Raw genomic sequence first — 10413 nt, forward strand, 5'->3', positions numbered from 1 at the left:
TGCTGAGATAGAATTTAAACATTACTTTTGTTCTTTTTTAGGAAAAACAAACCCTTGATTTCCAATGGTCAGGACACACAAATTTCTTCCTCATTAGGACCGATAGCACAGCAGTAGGGCGTTTGCCTTGCACATGGCTGACGCAGCTGACCCAAGTTCGATTCCTCTGCCCCTCTCGGAGAGCCCAGCAAGTTACCGAGAGTATCCCACCTGCAAAGCAAAGCCTGGCAAGCTACCTGTTAGGTATCCGATATGCCAAACACAGTAACAACAAGTCTCACAATGTTACTGGGCCCGCTGGAGCAATTGATGAACAACGGGAGGACAGTGCTACAGTGTTAGTTAATGTCATCTCAATGATTCAACTAAATAGAAGAAAGGTTTCCACTGATAACAAGTCTGGTTTACTGACTCCCTAGCTAATCCCAGTGGGTTACTCAAGGTTACTTCCAGCACCAGTATCTCTTTATTATGTGGAAAAGTAAACAGCCCCCAACACACACACACACACACACACACACACACACACACACACACCCCACTCACTCATTTCTGAATTTCTAACAAAAGTATGGAACACTTAGTATGATTCCACTAGAGTGATTTACAAACATTATTCAGCTCTGCAGGCCAAGCACACCTGACTCTATAACTCGGGGTCTGGAGGTTTCTATACACTCTGCTTGCTGGTCAGTCTTTGTAAGTTCTTCAGAGTTAAAATGATGTGTTATTAGTAATCTGGGTTACCATATATCATTTACAAACTAGCATCTAATTTAGCAATGGGTTCTGAAAATGAAAAATAATTTAACCAGACTACTATGACTGGAAAACCTCAACGATCTTATAATGATAGATCACCAGCTAATCGGGGTGGCTGCTGCCCGAATATCTCAGAAATTTGTATTCTCAAACATGGAGATTATTTATAGATCTGAAATGAAGTGCACCAAAATTGGATAAGAAACATAACATGAGCACTTTTACTTGCTTGAAAGTCTTTTCAAGCCATAACCAGGTACATCAATAAAAGCTTGTCTGAATATAGAGAGACAGGACATCCCACCCTATGCAGCATATGGGGCAGTTGATTACTTTAAAATAAGAAAAACAGAACAATCCCTGTTATGAGCCTTGGTAGTCAACCCTTCCCTGTAACACAGTCACTGTCTGACTTATCTACCAAGACTTGAAGAAGACATTAGCAGAATCAAGTATTAATACGTAAAACTACAATCATACTATCTCTAAGCCAGAGAAATCTTTAGAGGTTTTAGTTGCTGGTCTGCATGGGGAAACACGCCTTTGTCAGCTTTAGTGAATGAATTAAATGATCCATTATGGGAAAACTTACACATGACCCCCACTGTATAATCAGTTGACTAAGAATGATGAGGAATGCATTCCTGTCTTCAAATGAGCTTTGAACTGTGGAACTGTGTTAATATCATCCAGGGCAATTTCCTAGAAGCCATGGCTGTAACTGGAATGCATGCAGTTGAAAACACTCCAGAATCACTGGAGTTTCTACAAACATATTTAATAAGACAAGGGACACTAGGGGACTCCAGGACATATGACATTGATCTAGGGAATAGTAAAAAGGCCCTCCCGTTGATCATCGATTTGCTCGAGCGGGCCCAGTAACGTCTCCATTGGAGACTTTGTTGTTACTGTGTCTGGCATATCGAATACTCTCAGTAGCTTGCCGGGCTCTCTGAGAGGGGCGGAGGAATCGAACTCGGGTCGGCCATGTTGGCTGCGTGCAAGGCAAACGCCCTACCCGCTGTGCTATCGCTCCAGCCCGATCTAGGGAATATTGGGGGAAAATATGTTATTCAGTGTTCTTCCAGTTAAATAAATGGACTGTGTTCTTGAATTTACTTCTACATTCTAAAGGAAAAGAATAAGAGTTTGTTTCATCCTCAAAAAAGCACTCATAGACCTACCTCCACTGACAAGTTAGAGGGTAAATAATTTCCTAAATTCTAATTATAACATTGTCCAAACATGTCCAGTAGCTACCCTGAAAGCATCCTTTATGCAATCATTTGGCCAGATAATTGCTGATCAATTTTCCATAAATGAAGAGAAAAAAGAAAAAGAAAAGAAAGGCATTCAAAAAGATATAAAGCAATATGACTTCTTTTGTGTGGGCAGAGTCATAGCAATACAACTCAGCAAGCTTATTTTTATTTATATGTTTACACACGTGTACATATGCATATACATGCCATAAAGAACATTTTCCTACATACATGAATAATATATTTCCCTTCCCATTTCTGTTGCAGTTGATAATGCAATGATGGGGAGGTGCACATTTAATTTCAATCTCACATATTTCATTGCAGTGTTCACCAAGATTTGCCACTTCAGGTGCAGTGCTCAGACACATTTGGCTGAAGTGCAACAGAGATCACACACACTTCTCTGGGGTGTCATGGAATTCTATATCATCAGTACCACCAGGATCACACACTGCCTATGGGCATGGCCATGGAATGGACTCAAAAATCTCACACCTTCAAGTCACATCCCTAGGCCCAAGTGTTGGTTTCTTTTCCAGTGAATTATGCCCTGGCACTTGTTTTCCAAACCATTTGTTCATTGATAATATTACATGTTCTTTTTTTTTTTTGCTTTTTAGGTCACACCCAGTAATGTACAGGGGTTACTCCTGGCTCTGCACTCAAGAATTCTCCTGGCAGTGCTCAGAGGACCATATGGGATGCTGGGAATTGAACCCTGGGTTGGCCATGTGCAAGACAAATGCCCTACCCACTATGCTATCGCTCCAGCCTCTACACATTCTTTTATGATCAAACTTATTATAATTGTGAGAGCAGAAGAGTGTAAAGCCAGATTGCATGCTACTCTACTAGAAAATGATAGTATATCAGTTTTCAAAGAGTTTATTTCTTGTTTCATCAATGGAGAAATAAAACAAAGCTGACAAGTAACTTAAATACTTTAAATGAAGTCAGCTGAAGGCAGTTGAGTGATTGATTTATTAATGGAGAAATAGAAGCAAATTGTCAAACAATTTATTCTTCTCTTTTTCAAAATTGCCTTATGCTCAATTAGCTTTATGATGAAAATGTTTGCAGTGAAATTGCTTTCTGTAAGATATTTTCGGTAAAACAATCTAGCACAGGTCAGAGCCTGAAGAATTCTACAGGTCACCATGATTTTGAAACCCTCTGTTGCCTCACTCTTGGCCAGTATTGTTTCTCAAAGTAACACAAGGGCCAGGTTGGAACTATAACTAAAGGCTGCAGGGACACCATTATTGTTCCAAAGAACAATACACAAAATTAAATATTGCTGTAAGGTAACTGTTCCAGATGTTCTTATTTCATGGCAATAAATGCAATAAAAACCTACAACTAAAGGGAGCTCAGATAGAGAAGGGAACACCAAGTAAAGGGTGTTGGGAGGATCCTCCCAGAATGGGAGAAGCATGCTGAAAGTAGACTCTAGACCAAACATGATTGCCACTCATTGCCTCTTTTGCAAACCACAACACCCAGTAGGAGAGAGAGAACAAAAGGGAATGCCCCGCCACAGAGGCAGGGTGGAATGGGGGGATGGGGGGTTGGAGGGATACTGGGATCCGTGGTGGTGGGAAATGGGCACTGGTGGAGGGATGGGTATTTGATCATTGTATAAAATTTGTAAGTCTACAACTGTACCTCATGGTGTCTCACTAATAAAAATTTTTCAAAAAAACCTACAACTAATCTATCTGCATATTTTCTGTTCCCAATATGTTCTTATGCTGTCAGTGAGAGTCATCCCACACATCACTTAATCACTTAATCACTTAACTTCCTGTTAGTCATCGATTTGCTCGAGCAGGCACCAGTAATGTCTCCATTTGTCCCTGTCACATGCTAGTGTAGCCCAATGGCATCTGTTTGCTCTGGGAACATGAAGAGCCTCAAACCGATCGTTTATGATCTTGATGAAGAAGTCTGACCATCTGATAGGTGGGCGGCCATGCGGTCTTTTGACATCCCATGGGATCCAGTTGGTAACAGCTCTAGTCCAGCAGTCGTCTTTAAATCTCATTTCGTGACCAGCCCATCTGATTTTTGACACCTTGGCAAACGAGACAGCATCCCTGATTCTTGATCGTCGACGGATGTTGGAACTCCGGATTCTTTCTCTCATTTGAGTGAAACGTGATATTCCAAGCATAGCTCTTTCAATTCCTCTTTGGGAGACCCGAATAGCATTCTCATCCTGTTTACGTAGGGCCCAGGTCTCTGAGGCATATGTTAATGCAGGAAGAACAGTGGAATCAAAGAGATGTGCCCAGAGCCAGAGGTTCTTCGTCCTCTTAGCTATTTCTTCGACGTTCTTGAAGGCGTTCCAAGCCGCTCTCTTCCTCCTGCACAGCTCGGTGCCGGGTCATTTGTCATGTTGACTTCTCGACCTAGGTACACATAGCTGTTGCATTCGGAGATGGTCGTTCCATTGAGAGCGATTGGGGCATCAGGAACGAGGCTGTTTCTCATGAACATTGTCTTCGTAAGATTCAGCTGTAGTCCTACCTTTCCACACTCACGGTCAAAGTCAGCCAGCATTTGTGCCACTTGGCTGATGTTTGGTGTTATTATATCCCACACATCACTGCCTTGTTAATCTACATCCCTACACATCCCTACACACACACAACATGATGGTTCCCAGTAATAATTATTAACTTAATTAAACAAGTCATTCATTGACTTAAAACTTTAATGGATCCCCTAGCACTCTAATGTTTTACCCATAAAATTGTTGCTTAAATTAGTCCTCATATGAAAACCTAAAGTTCACAGAAAATACAGAAGACATAATCTGATTATTGAGGCCAGAAAAGACTGTAATTTGCCCCACTGTCCTTCCATAACTCTCTAATTTTTTGAGAAGCAGTGAGAAAATTTCACACAAAAAATTTGTATCAAAAATCACTTAGAACTCTTACAGTTGAGTTTTAAGGACTCTTGTTACCTAAATCCATGTACTTTTTTATTCTCATCTGGAAATGAAATAATTCCTTGTGTTTTCAGTGTGCTTTAAATTGATCCTACACATTATCACCTATTCCTACAACAACTTTCCCACTGGAATTTCATTTATCTGTCTTTCTAAGTCCTACATAATATTTTATAGTCTTGCTCAGGTCAATAATTTTTCTTCTCCCCCCTGATTAGGCCCATATTGAGTCTTCTTTTTCAGAGAATCAAAGTTGCTAGTATCTGAGTCATCATTTTGGAATACTCAACACTTATTCTGTGTGGTTACTATCTTTTATTGGTGTATTATGAGTTTCTAATCTAATATTCTAGTTCCTGGAGGGTGAAATTGTATCTCACATTTAAAACAATATGGCCAGAAATGCCTGAAGATCAACAATCATACCCCAGGGAGGGGAGGGAGAAGCAACCTTTGACCAATGACTATAAATACCCCAGTGTTGGCTTTTTCTCCCAAAAGGGAGCAACATGACACCCGCCACAGCCATGCCACTGGACTCCATGCCAGGTTGTTTCACTCAGGGCGCCCCAGAGGGGGGCAGGTGAGAGCCCCCCCCCCCGCTCCAAGGGACCCAGCCCCAGCAGATGAAAACCTCCAGAACCCAACGGCCACAACGCTCAAGGCTGTTCTCCACACTCTCCAACCGAGCCTCACGCAGGAGTGAACGTAATCCTGCACCACGTGGCTGCAAATACATCATAAGACACTCCCTAAGACACTCCACACCCATTCTCCATAAGTACCACACCACATTTCATTGGGTTCAAATAGTAGGCAACAAATCATAGAAGTCATTATATATACATATATGGCTGGAGCGATAGCACAGCAGGTGAGTCATTTGCCTTGCACGTGGCCGACCCAGTCGGCCCAGGTTCAATTCCTCCACGCCTCTCAGAGAGCCTGGCAAGCTATCGAGAGTTTCTCGCCCACACGGCAAAGCCTGGCAAGCTACCCATGACGTATTCGATAAGGCAAACACAGTAACAACAAGTCTCACAATGGAGATGTTACTGGACCCGCTCAAGCAAATCAATGAGCAACGGGAGGACAGTGCTACAGTGAATGTATATATTTTTTATATATATTATATATATGAAAACTACCATCACTCAACCTTTAACATGTTAGTAATATCCTAAAGAATGGCCCCTGCCAAAATAAAAAAATCTTCACACTGTCTCCTCTATAGATACTTTTTTTGTAGCATTTTCAGAGGTTTTCCATAAAAGACAATACAAAATATATCATTTAGGTTGTGCTTTGGAACAAGGATTGGGGCTTAGGATAGAAGCATCTCAAATTTGGTGGTGGGAAGGTGTACTGGTGGTGAGATTGGTGTTTGAATATTAACTGTCATCAAATACTTTGAACCACCTTATAAAAAAATCCCAGTGTTTGTTCCCATTGATAAGATCATTTCAATGTAAATGTTTTGCAATGTTTCCTTGAGTTTCTCCAGAAAGTAATCATTTACTAATTACCCTTTAGTGACCAAATTCTCTTCCCTATGTCACTTCGCCCTCACTCTCCATGTTCCTTCTACTTCCCAATGAACTTATTCAGTAGAATACTTGACTCAAAGTATGATTTAGGAAACCCAAACCAAATATGTAAACAAACACCAGGAATTAGGATAATTAGAGATAGTCTTGCATAAGTATGAATGTCCGAAGTTTCTATAGCACACATACCAATAAAACCATGTGCTGATCTCCTTCACTATAAAAAATAGAGCCAAAGATGGGGGAATAAAAAGAACTTGTAACTTCATCCTTCTGCAGTCCCACATCAAAACACAGATTAGTACATATCAAAACATGAGTTAATCACTGAAGCAAACCTTAAATTCAAATGGACAAGGAAAAGAAGGAAACCCTCCAGAGAGAGGGGGATGCCTTCACCAAGAAAAAGATCCAATCTTTTAGAACAGGAAGCAACAATCAAAAAAAATTTAAATCACTTTGCCTTGAAGAATAGGAGGGATTAGGCTGAATATTGATAACCTGAATCCTACAACACTGGGAAGGAAGTCAAGAAACTACAGCATATGAACATGAGATAGAGGGACCAGTAACATCACCCCAGTGACCTCTTACAACCTCGCTGGTAGACACTATATTGAATGTCTCTATCCAGTAACAAATCCTGAAAAATGCAAATTTCTGCAATCTTCATGCACACCAAGCTAATAGCTAAACAGATACTGAAAGATTCTTGCTTACTCGTACCAGAGTCTTGTCTCCTCCCAGTGTACACAGACTACTAGAACACAAGCAGCACCTCTGCAGTTAGAAAGCACCTGTGGTCTACCTTAGAGGATGTCCCCAGTGCCTGCTGTATTGTCGGTCAAACCTGAAGTGTCCATTCAGTAACAGAAACTCTAATATCTTCTGAAACTTTCCTCCTGCATGAGTTTCCCTGCCATGCCCAAGCTTGTATGACCACAGCAGAGCAATCTGCAGGCACTGTAGATCAGGAACTCCGTGTACCAATCAGATCGTAGCAAACTTGGTGTACAGTTACTCCAAGTGCAGGTGATCATAAAACCCTGAGACCTCATGAGTCTGCTCAGGCTTGACCCACAGGTACCCCTGAGGTAAAATTCTTGATTTCTGTAGCTTAGGCCTGGAACTTGATATACATGTGCACCTAGGCATTATCCTGCACCCCAAGTTGCTACACCAACCTACTCAAGTATGGCGGCATAGCAACTGGGTATTTGTGAGTCTACACCTCTAGTTGCCGTGTAGTCCTGCACAGAAGAACCACACTGGGAAACCAGCCCTAGACATTTTGAATCCTCAGTCATCTCTTAAATTGACATATAGGTATCCTTAGGAATACAAACAGTTTTTAATATTTGGTGAAAATCTAGTCCTACTCAGACTCGGTGCTATCAGATTTACAAAATGCTTGCAATCTCTGAACATAAAATATTACCCAAATTTGCTTGATCTTGGCACTACAAACAGCCAGGTGCTATCAAACTGAAATTTCCTGATAGCTATGTATATCTGCTTGGTGATACAGGTGCTATCTGGTTCTTATGACCACAAATCACCGGTTATTATTGCCCAGCTCCTGACTTCAATACGATAGCCACTACTAACAAATAAAAGCCCTGAGTCATTGTCTAGACCTGCTGAAGTTCAGTGCTGATGCTGCTGCAGGGAACTGGTGACAAATTTCTAGTGGTTGTTCAGGTCAACACAAACTCAAAGTCACAGTCACTGTAGGGGATTTTTAATTATGAACCCTCAATTTCCACCCAAATCTGCTCAATTATGTACATGGCACTTCAACATACAGCAAATATTACCAAAATTTTTATGGTACCATGAAACTCCATTAGTATCCTGGGAAAAGACAAAGATGGGAATCATCACAGTCCCTGACTTTAAACTATATAGCAAAGCTAAATAATCAAAACAGTATGGTACAAGAAAAAGAGCAAATAGAATTAGGAACACCCAAAAACCCTAACTTTATACACACTGTTAACTTATATCAAAAGAGAAGTGAGCATAATATATAGAAAAGCGGGGCCAAGAAGATAAAATAGCAGTTAAGGCACTTGCCTTGCATCCTGCTGATTATTGCCAGAAGTTATTCCTGAACACAGAACTAGGAGTAATCCCTGAGAATTGCCAGATGTGTTCCCCAAAAAACTATAATAGAGAAAAGAAAGTCAATAAATGATGTTGGGAAAGCCAGTAGTCACATGCAAAGAATGAGATTAAGGCTCTCACATGCATAAAAGTTAAGTCAAAGGGATTAAAGACATAGATGTTAGAAAAAAATAAATAAAATACAGAAAAGAACGCATGGATAAAATATTTTATGACATCAGCTTTCATATAAATGGGCTTATGTGAAACTAATGAGCATTGTCTTCATGAGATTCAGCTGCAGTCCGACCTTTCCACACTCACAGCCAAAGTCGTCCAGCATTTGTGCCACTTGGCTAATGTGTGGTCTTATTAGAACGATGTCATCAGCGAAGTGGAGGTGGTGTAGTTGCCGACCATCTATCTTCACTCCCATTCCTTCCCATTCCAGTCATCTTCAGTTCTCGAGGGTGGCACTGAAGAGTTTCGCTGAAATGGTATCATCCTGCCAAACCCGTCTCTTTACGTTGATGATCACTTATATGTAGAATGGTGAGATCCTGGTGGTGAATCTGTAATACAACTCACAGAGTATCCTGATGTGTGAATGCCCTGTTTGGCTAGGGATTTAATAATCGCTTCAGTCTCAACAGAATCAGAGACCTTTAAATCAATGAACCTTAGACAGAGCGGCATCTTGAACTCCCGAGAAACCTCAATGAGCTTGATTACCGTGTGGATATGGTCGATGGTGCTTATTTCTTTTTGGAACCTGGCTTGCTCGCATGGTTGTCCCTCATCTAGTGTTCTGCCAATCCTATTCAGGATGACTCGAGTGAACAGCTTGTAGATGACAGACAACAGGCAGATTGGGTGATAGTTGCCAAAGTCGTGAATGTTTCCCTTCTTGCACAGTAGAATGGTCCTGCTGAATTTCACGAAGACAATGTTCATGAAAAATGGACTAGTTACTGATGTTCCATTTGCTGTCAACAGAATGAACGTCTCCAAATGCAGCAGTTACGTGTATCTAGGTCGAGAACTCAACATGACAAACGACCTGGAACCTGAGCTGCACAGGAAGAAGAGAGAGGTGTGTCCTTTTAGAGCAGCGAAAAAATAGCTAAGAGGACGAAGAACCTCCGGCTCCGGGCACATCTCTTCGACTCCACCATTCTCCCTGCACTAAGATATGCCTCAGAGACCTGGACCCTATGAAAATAGAATGAGAACACTATTCCGGTCTCCCAAAGAGGAATCAAAAGAGCTGTGCTTGGAGTATTACGTTTCACTCAAGTGAGAGAAGGAATCTGGAGTTCCACCCTCCATATATGATCAAGAATAAGGGACGCTGTCTCCTTTGCCAAGGCATCAAAAATCAGATGGGCTGGACATGTAATGCGATTTGAAGATGACTGCTGGACTAGAGCTGTTACCGACTGGATTGCGTGTGAAGTCAAAAGAACGTGTGGCCGCCCACCTACGAGATGGTCAGCCTTCGTCAAGACCCTGAACAAATGGTTTGAGGCTCTTTGTGTTCCTGGAGTGAGCAGATGCCATTGGGCTACACTAGCACTGGACTAGGACAAATGGAGATGTTACTGGAGCCCACTCGAGCAAATTGATGAATAACTGGATGTCAAGTGATCAAGTGATCAAGTGATGTCAAACTAAGAAGCATCTGAAAAATGAAATAAACTATTACCAAAACAAAAAAGTTATCCTACTGAATGGAAGAAAATACACACACATTTAAAATATCATACATATTACG

Source organism: Sorex fumeus, unplaced genomic scaffold (assembly GCF_029834395.1).
Source record: "Sorex fumeus unplaced genomic scaffold, SorFum_2.1 ptg000030l, whole genome shotgun sequence".
Taxonomy (NCBI): Eukaryota; Metazoa; Chordata; class Mammalia; order Eulipotyphla; family Soricidae; genus Sorex; species Sorex fumeus.